The following is a 9,657-nucleotide window of genomic DNA, read 5'->3' as shown; positions in this document are numbered from 1 at the left end:
GAAGCAGACAGCTGATCCGGACTTCTCTGGGTGACCTTAAATGTTGCTGGGGTGTTAGAGCAGCTTAAGTGGCAGAGACTAAGTGTCTTCTTCAGGATAGCTCTCCAGCTTGCATAGCCAAGATCTTCCATGGCCACAATGTGGCCTTTGTTTCCCTCCACACACATCCTCACATGACATCCAGGAATTGTCATCCAAAGCTCCTCTATTGCCTTTTTGGCCAGAGCTTCTCTGTCCTTGTGGTTGGCTTCTGTCCTGATGTGAGTGAAGGACCTGTAGACATACAATTGCCTGTAGTGAGCTCAGCTCTGTCCAGAGTGACTGCTAGCTTGGGTGCAAACAGGATGTCTCTAGGACCCACATTCTAAATGTTCTGTCCACCACACCTTTTCCTTGGTGGGCTGAGACCACATGGACCTGTTTGTCTCCTGTGGGTTCCTCCAGGGTCATTTCAGGATATTCCTGATCCTGGGGACTAAGCCATGGCCTCCTCCTTTGGGGACAAGACTGTGCTGGTCTTGTGCTTCATAGAGGCCCTGCTGAGCTTCTCTTGTATTGCCTGACTGGCAAGATATACACTGGTGGTGAGCAGAGCAGGAAGCTTTGTCCTGTTGAGGGGGTACAGGACCTATGGAGGTCTCTGCTCAAAACCCATGTCAGAGCAGGTGTCATCTGGACCAGGTTGTCCAGGTCCTTGTGCAGTCAATGGTCAGATATCTGTCTCCAAAGATGGGGATGGCACCACCTTGCTCAAGCATGTCAATGTGTCTTGTGTACTGGAAAGCCTCAAACAGGTCCCAGTATCCATATGTGGCCTGTACACATGGTGATGTACAGACACCCGCCTCCCAGATCCGATACTGGGTGGGCCTGCAATGCTAGGACTGGGGCCTGTGGGACCCCTTTAGTGGCCAGATCACTTCTGCCTGGGACTGGCAGCCAGACAGGGCATTGCTTTGGTGTCACAGATGGCAGGTCCAAGGGAGCCCTGAATTCTGATTGTCCCTTGAGCACCTGTCAGATGAGAAGACCTAAGGGGCCTCTGTGGGGTGGAAGAGGCAGGTACAGGGGGGATGTTGGTGCTCACAGGAGCCTGGGCTCCTGGCTGTCTGTGAGGCTGGGGCTTGGGGTCCCGGTCCCATCAGCTCATGTAAGCCCTGGTGCCGGCACCAGGTCCCACAAGGAGCACAACCTCCCTGCAGTACATGCTGGCACATATGCCATTCCCACATGGCACCCATGCCCCTCACACATACCCCCACAGTGCACATGCATCCCCTGCAGCACACACCCCCCGCACATCCCCTCCCCTCCACTGCACATATGCACGCTCTTCCTCTTGCAGCCCAGGAAGTGGGGTAAAGAGGCAGAAGCCAGGCAGTGGCTGCAGGATGGTGTTAAAGGTGGCTTCACCCTAGTACAGGGGCACTGGCAGACCCAAGGCTTAGGGCAGGGCCATCCCTGGTCTGCTCAGGGATTTGCTAGGGCAGCCTGAGAGAGCAAGCAGTTCCCCCATATTTCAAGTGCAGACCTGCCCGTGGGGTGGCGGGTGCTGTGCTGCTTGTAAACAGCGACCTCTCTTGGGGGCACAAGTGCCTGCACAGCGCCAAGGGGAGCTACTTCCAGGCCCCTTGTTGTCCTTGGAAACTCTGGGTCTGAGGGACTCTGGAATACTAGAGTTTGATGGACTGGGGAATGGATGAAGACAAAATCCCAAAATGTACGAGCTGGTGCCAGTGCAGGACCAGAGCCAAGCAGCCCTCTGAATACTTATGGTGTGTCTGCCACAGGCAGCCTGAACAGAATGGACACGCAGATGAGGCCCTCTACACATGGGTAGGAGTAGCCCCACATTCACAACCACTTGTCCTCATGGGGGACTTCAGCAACCCAGATACCTGCTGGAGGGAGAACACAGCACAGCATTAGCAATCCAGGAGATTCCTGGAGTGCATCAATAAGAATTTCCCGACCCAAGCGATAGAGAAAATGATGAGAGGAGGTAATCTGCTGGACCTTATACTCACCAACAAGGAGGTGCTAGCTGGAGATGTGAAAGACAAAGGCAGTCTTGGCTGCATTGACCAAGAGGTGGTGGAGTCTTTAGTAGCAAGACCAGCCTTCAGGAATCCCATGCCCTGGAGACTAGGAGAAAGCCTGGAGCAAGGCAGACATACTGTTGGTGGAAGAGGACTGGGTCAGGGAACACTTAAGCAAACTGAACATACACAACTCCATGGGCCCTGGTGGGATGAATGCGCAAGTGCTGAGGGAGCTGGCTGATGAGGGCTACTGGGAGACGTGCCTGAGGACTGGAGGAGAGCAAGTGTCATTCCTGTCTTCAAAAAGATCATGAAGGAGGACTCAGGGAATTACAGGCTGGTCAGCCTCACCTCAATCCCTGGGAAGGCAATGGAGCAACTAATCCTAGAAACCATTTCCAGGCACATGAAGAACAAGAAAGACATTGAGAGTAGTCAGGATGGCTTCACCTAGGTGCTTGAACAACTTGATAAACTTCTATGGTAAATGACTGGCCTGGTAGACAAGAGGAGAGCAGAGGACATTGTCCACCTTGACTTCAGGAATTTTTTCAGTGGTGTCTTCCATAGGATCCTCATAGACAAGCTGATGAAGTCTGGGCTGGATAAGCAGTGAGGTGGGTTGAAAACTGGCTGGATGGCCAGGCTCAGAGGGTGGTGATCAGTGGCATGAAATCTAGTTGGAGGCCAGTAATTAACAGAGTACCCCAGGGGTCAATACTGGGTCTGATCCTCTTTAACATCTTAATTAAAGATCTGTGTGATGGGCAGAGTGTACTCTCAGCAAGTTTGCAGATGAGACAAACCAGGAGCAGTGTCTGATACACCAGAGAGTCATGCTGCCATCCAGAGGAACACTGATAGGCTGGAGAAATGGGCTGACAGGAACTTCATGCAGTTCAACAAGGGGAAGTGCAAAGACCTGCATGTGAGGAGGACGAACAACCCCCTGCACCAGTACATGCTAGGGGCCACATAGCAGGAATGCAACTTTGCAGAAAAGGACCTGGGATTCCTGGTGGATACCAAGCTGACCACAAGCCATCAATGTGCCCTTGCTGCAAAGAAGGCTAACGATGTCCTGGGCGTTAGGAGCAATGTTGCCAGCAGGTCGAGGGAGGTGATCCTTCCCCTCTGCTCAGCACTGGTAAGGCCACCCCTGGAGTACTTGTTCAGTTCTGAGCTCCACAGTGCAAGAAAGACATGGACATACTGGAGAGAGTCCAGCAAAGGGCCACTAAGATGACTAATGGACTGGAGCATCTCTCCTATGAGGAAAGGCTGAGAGACTGGAACTCTTCAGCCTGGAGAAGAGGAGGCTTATATCAATGTATTTAAAAACCTGAAGGGAGGGTGCAAAGAGGTTGGAGCCTGTCTCTTTTCAGTAGTGCCCAGTGACAGGACCAGAGGCAACAGGCACAAACTGAAACACAGGAGGCTGCCTCTGAACATCAGGAAACACTTTTTCACTGTGAGGGTGACTGAGCACTTCCACAGGTTGCCCAGAGAGGTTGTTCAGTCTCCTTCCCTGGATATATTCAAAAGCCATCTGAACATGGTCCTGGGTAGCTTCTAGGTGGCTCTGCTTGAGCAGGATGTTAGACCAGATGACCTCCAGAGATCCCTTCCAACTTCAGCCATCTTGTGATTCTGTAAGTCTGTGATTTAGGAGAAATAAGAAATCCAGGGCCCATATGAAAACTTAAAGGAAAGAGATGGAAGTATTGTAAGGTCACCTCTGTTAGTCCATCCTGCAATGGTCTAGTCTCTCCAGGAGGTCTAAACAGAGTGGAGGAGATCTTAGGTGCAGGCAGCAATCACAGAAGCACCTGACAAGCTTGAAACAGCTGAGCATCATTCCATCCATTTTTTGCTGTAATGCAGTGCCATTCCTAAAATCACTTTCTGTCCCTCAGCCCCAGCTCACTGTTATCTTTACATTTCTGCCAAGCTGACCTGTCCCTTACAATAGCTCTATTTGTTCATGTCCCACCTTTCTCTGGCACATATATCCACCTGGTAGAGCACCCAGGAATCCACCCTCAGGGAGGGAAGATGAGTAAATTTGCTCTTAGGAGTATGCCATTGCTAAAGCATATTTTTGCCTCTCCCTCTATCCTACCCATAGTGCTTTACTGCAGGGGTTCATTGGGAAAAAGGCTCAGTGAGGTGTGAAACAGTCATATTTCCTGAAGCTGAGCAAGAAATCTTGGGCTTAAATGGCATCTAGGAACTCTTCACTTGAACCTTAGGGGACTGTCTGGGAAGAACAAAGAAGCAGTAGGTGAGATTGCTGTGGAGGGCTGCATTTGGACTAAGTGAGTTCTTGGTCACTGCAGCCTTGTCTGTGGTCACTGGAACCAGAAGAGTATTTGTCCTGATGGGACAGGGCAGGTGACTGGGAAAGCTATTATCTGGCTCACCTTGGAGACTGTTTCTTGTCTGTCTCTCATTCAATCAACATGGTTTAGGTGCCAGTCACCTGACCCAGTGGAGGTGCTTCTTTTATGGTGAGAAAAATGTCTCTGTGACTGCATTGACTAGACTTGTTTTGAGTATACAGGGGACACCAATGCCCAATGTCCCCATTGACAATGCCCTTGCTCAAAGCAGCGTCAGCTAAAGAAAGTTGCTTGGGGGTCATATCCAAGTGTACATTGAATATCTCCAAGGATGGTGACTCCACAACATGTCTGTGCAACATGTTCCAGGGTTTCACCACTCTCACAGTAAAAACATTTTTTTCTTCTTATGTTTAAGGGCAATCTCTTATGTCTCAGTTTTTGCCCATTATCTCTTGCCCTTTGATTAGTAACCACTGGAAAGAGTCTGGCTCCATTTTCTTTGCTTTTCTAAATGAGGTATTTAAATACATTGATAAGATGCCCCCTGATCCTTCTCTTTTCAAGGCTAAACATTCTCAGCTCTCTCAGCCTTTCCTTGTATGACAATTGTTCCAATCCCTTAGTCATGTTCGTGGCCCTGCTCTGGACTTGCTCCAGGATGACCATGTCTTTCTTGCCCTGGGGAGCAAAGAGCTGCACACAGCACTCCAGATGTGGTCTCACCAGTGCTGCATAGAGAGGAAAGTTCACCTTTCATGACCTCCTGGCAGTGTTTTTCCTAATTCAGCCCAAGATGTTGTTGGCCTTTATTGCTGCTGGCTAATCTCCACCAGGACCTCCAGCTCCTTTTCTGCAAAGCTGCTTTCCAGGCAGCCTGTCCTTTGCATGTACTGGTTCATGCAGTTATTTCTGCCCAGGTGCACGGCTTCATCCTTCCATTTGATGAAGTTCCTGTCAGCTGGCCCTGTCCCAGACTTTCCCGCTGATCTCATGAGCCTGGGATTCCTGAGGAAAAGTCTTACCAGTAAAGACCAAGACAAAGAAGGCATTCAGCATCTTAGGCTTCTCCATGTCCTTTTCCACCATGTCCTCTGCCCCATTCAGCAGAAGGCCCACATTTTATTTAGCTTTCCTTTTGCTGCTGGCATACCCTTAGAAGCCCTTCTTGTTGGCCTTCATGTCCCTCACTGCATTCATGCCCAGGTGGGCTTAGCTTTCCTATCCCATAGCTGCACACTCATACAATGTCTCTATATTCCTCCTGGGTCACCTGACCCTGCTTTCCATTGTGTGCTTCTCTTTCATATTTGAATTTTGTCAGGTCTACCTTGTTCATGCAGGCGTCCTACCACTTGTGCTTGTTTTCCTGCTCGTTGGGATGGATCATTATTGAGCTTAGAGGAGGTGATCCTTGAAAACCAACTGGCTCTTCTGGTTGAACTTTCTTTTCTTCAAGATGGTTTCCCATAGGATTCTTCTAAGCAGAGCCCTGAAGCGGCCAAATTCTGCTCTCTTGAATCACAGGATTATGATTCCACTACTCGCCTTGTTCCCCACTCTTGGGATCCTGAATTCTACCAGCTCATTGTCACTGCAGCTGTGCTTATTTAAGCAAGAATAAATATCTATCACTAACACAAGCTCTCTGGTATAGCCATGTCTAAATTCAGTGTAGCTTATTCTCATTTTTCTCAAGCAGTTGACAAAAGGTGTGTTTAAAGTGGGTGTAAGTCTTTTCCCTGCCTCTTACTGTCTCTGCTCTTGGGTTGGTATTGATTTTAATGAGGGTAGGTCTAAATAATCCCTTCAAACCTGCTCTGACTGTCTGAAAGAGAAACAAGGTGTGCTGCAAGTGTGCAAACTTACATATTGCTGAACTTGTTCAAAGCAAAGCAGCTCTGAACTACTAATGTCCTGTGTGGCTTTCAGCATCTGCATCAGTCTCCCCTGGTTCACATCCCCTCATCATTCATGAAGAACAGTACATTGCACCCTGGATCAGGAATGCAGTGCTTTCTTTCCAGGAGCTTTAATAAATCGTGCAGATAGCTGCTGTTAGAGAACAGTCAAAACTATTAGAAATAGATTTTACTGTATTTTTTTGATTCACCTACCTTGTCCCCTGTCAGGGTTTTCACATACAGTTCCATCCAGGGTGCTATAAAAATATAGCAATACTATACTATTTCCATATTGTAGAAATAATTACATAGAGAGCACTGCCAGGCTCCTGAGTACACTAATGGGCATAATTGCCCTGGCTAGCATCACCTGGACCTTCCACCCACAGCCCCTGCCCATGGACCCTGGAGGCTGTTTCACCCTAGACTTTGCATAGCACATAAGCCTGTCCTTACCTTTAGGAACAGACGTATAATTTTCAAAGAGCAGTTTTTAAGCTAATAGTTAACAGCTGGCTTCTGTTTCCTTGGATCATGGTTAAGTCTTGCTATTCTCTTCCTCTCTAGTAACTGAGTTAACACTCCTGTTTTCTTGAATCTCCAGTTAAATGGAAAGTTATTCTCTATGGACAGCAAAGACAATATTTCCCTAAATGTAATGGGAGAAGAAAAGGAAGGTAAGTTTGATAAAGCAGTCTCCTTTGAGGCCCAGGAAATTAGAAGATGTGTATCCTGTAGGAATCTGCTTACAGAGAAGGCCATCATTGTAGAGCAGGAGGTATCAGCAGAGCTGGGGGGAATCGGTGAGAGCAACCCATGTCCAAAGGGCAGTAATGGAGAGAGTGATGACTCACCGAGCAGCTGGCTGGTGCCAGTGGGGAGCAACTAAGAAGTGGTGGGCCCAAGGGTGTAGGTTAGGGGTGAGCAAGAAACTGGGAGGAGGCAGAGCCAGGACAGCTGACCTGAATTGACTAAAGGGATATTCCATACCATATTACGTCATGCTTAGCAAAAAAAAATCAAGGAAAGGAGGAAGGGGGACATCTGTGGTTATGTCATTTCTCTTACCAAGAAACCTTTATGCATGCTGAGGCTCTGCTTTCTAGGAAGTGGCTAAACATCTGCTTGCTGATGGGAAGTAGTGAATACATTACTTATTTTTTTCTTTGTTTGCACGTGCAGCTTTTTCTTCACCTATTAAACTCCTGTTATCTTGATGAACAAGTCTTCTTGCCTTCCTTCTGTTTTCTCTCTGTCCTGCAGAAGAGAGGAGTGAGTGAGTGGCTATGTGGGTGTTTGGCTGTTGGCTAGGGCCAACCCACCACAGGAATTTGACCACCACTCAGTTAGGATTTCAGATGTAAGGCACTCTTGATGTGCAACTCAGGTTGAGGGGCTGAGGTTGATCTCAGCCTTGAGGTCGGCCTCAAGGCTGACTTGAGAAAAACAAGTCCCTGCAGAGCCATGGAAGAGCTCAGAGCACAGCCAAGTCCCTGCAGGACGCATGTCCACCTGGAGGACAGAGAATGAAGGAGGTTCAGATTGCCAGGCCATTTCACAGTGGGCCTCTGCTTACCTCCAGCCTCCATTGTTCACACATTTTCCTGGCATGCAAGGTGTTTTGTGACTTGCATAGCCATTGCTCTATAGACTTGCCTTTCTTGACTTCACTCTTCCAAGTGGGGGCACCCATCCTGCTTGGGAAGTGGAGAGGATGTGAGAGGGAAAGCCACTGAGCATCGGAGAGGGATGAGAGACTGCTGAGTGCTTGCTTGAAAGTCATCCCAAACCAAGGTGATTTTTTTTGCATAAGGACATTCATCCCAAAGATGTCACACCCTTATATTGTGCTGCAGAGGGTTGTTCAGGTCAGTGATCTAGAAGGCCATGCCTGCTTTTTTCCTGGGTCAGGGATAGAGTGGCACATTCAAGACCTTTTAACTGCACGGTGGTACCAGGCCATTCTCTTGTTGCATGAATAGAGTTGGGGAAAATGCTCTCAGGCATACATTGGACCCGTGACTCAATGCCCACATTCTTGCTGAAGTACATTTTTTTCTGCCAGCGTTATCAAAACTTGCAGTGTCTGGAAGTGCCTTTTGTTGGACCCATGGAATCTGGTCAGAGCTCTTGATACCCTAACTACTTGTTAAATGTGAATATTTATCTAATCTACTTTCTGTAGCCCAGCAGGTGCCATCTGATGTTTACAACAGTTTATTCTTCAGTTAAAGAACATAGAGTTCTTTGGATTGCTTTCTTCAAGAGAAGGCTGTGTATCTCTTCCATGGAACTGTCCTATGTGAATGACAAACTCATGTTTTGCAAGCACTGATTACTGAAAATATGCGCTGTGGTGCTATTATGTTCAAAAATGTCTAATGGGGAAAAAGTAAACACCTTATACGTAAAGCCAAGGATTTATTCTTAGTAAACTTAAAATCAAGTCTAATCAAAGAATTCTTATTATCCAGATCAAATTATTGGGGGGGGGGGGGAGAATTGAAAAAGTAAAAAAGGACAATAATACTGTGGAAAAAATTTCAAATAATTCAACACAGCTAAGGGGGATATGCACACACTTCCCAGTGCCTATGTCTCTCTGTACTGTTGTGCCCACCCTTCCAGTGCTCTGCTGATTGCTGAGTTTGATGGTATCTGTCTGGTGCAGAAAGGTTTGGCAAGTCCTCAGCACTGCCTGTCCTTCCCCAGGAGGAGTGAGCTTGTGATGGTGATGATGATTGAGTCTTCATAGGATCCTCTTGGTCTCATTTTTATGTGTTTGCTAACATACATTCACATATTGCTTATTCTTCACTTGTCTGCAAGTTCACACTACATCTGCGAGTACTATACATGGTGCATTTTTACATAGGTTGGTCACTTGTTCTTTGTTCTCTTTGTTACCTCCCTGAAACTGATCTTTTCCAGCCCCAGGGCTGCATTTCTTTCACTGTCCAATGGTGAAATGTTTTTAGGCTCCTGGTGTCCAGGGCCACCCTGTGCCCCATCTCTCATCCTATGCCTGTTATTCCTCCACACTGCATGCCATGTTCCTCTTCTCAAGGCCTTCACTGTCTTAGTCTTGTATTCCTCTAGACTGTGTAATTACCTGAGTCCCAAGTGTCTCATTCCACAGAGAATAGCTCTATTATTGTTGTAATAACAATGCAACATTACAGGAGCAACAACAATACAATAATACAAATGAGTTGTATTCTTGCAATAATACAACTCCCTAACAAAAAAGAAGGTTGTACCATACAAAAAGAAAGTAAACCAAAATTAGACAGCCACCTGGTCATTAGGAAAATTGCTGTTACAGCTAAGCCATGTGAAAACAGCTCTGGGCAGCTGATTGAGACAATT

Source organism: Haliaeetus albicilla, chromosome 12, assembly GCF_947461875.1.
Source record: "Haliaeetus albicilla chromosome 12, bHalAlb1.1, whole genome shotgun sequence".
NCBI classification, from domain to species: Eukaryota; Metazoa; Chordata; class Aves; order Accipitriformes; family Accipitridae; genus Haliaeetus; species Haliaeetus albicilla.
Note: the sequence above shows the minus strand (reverse complement) of the source record.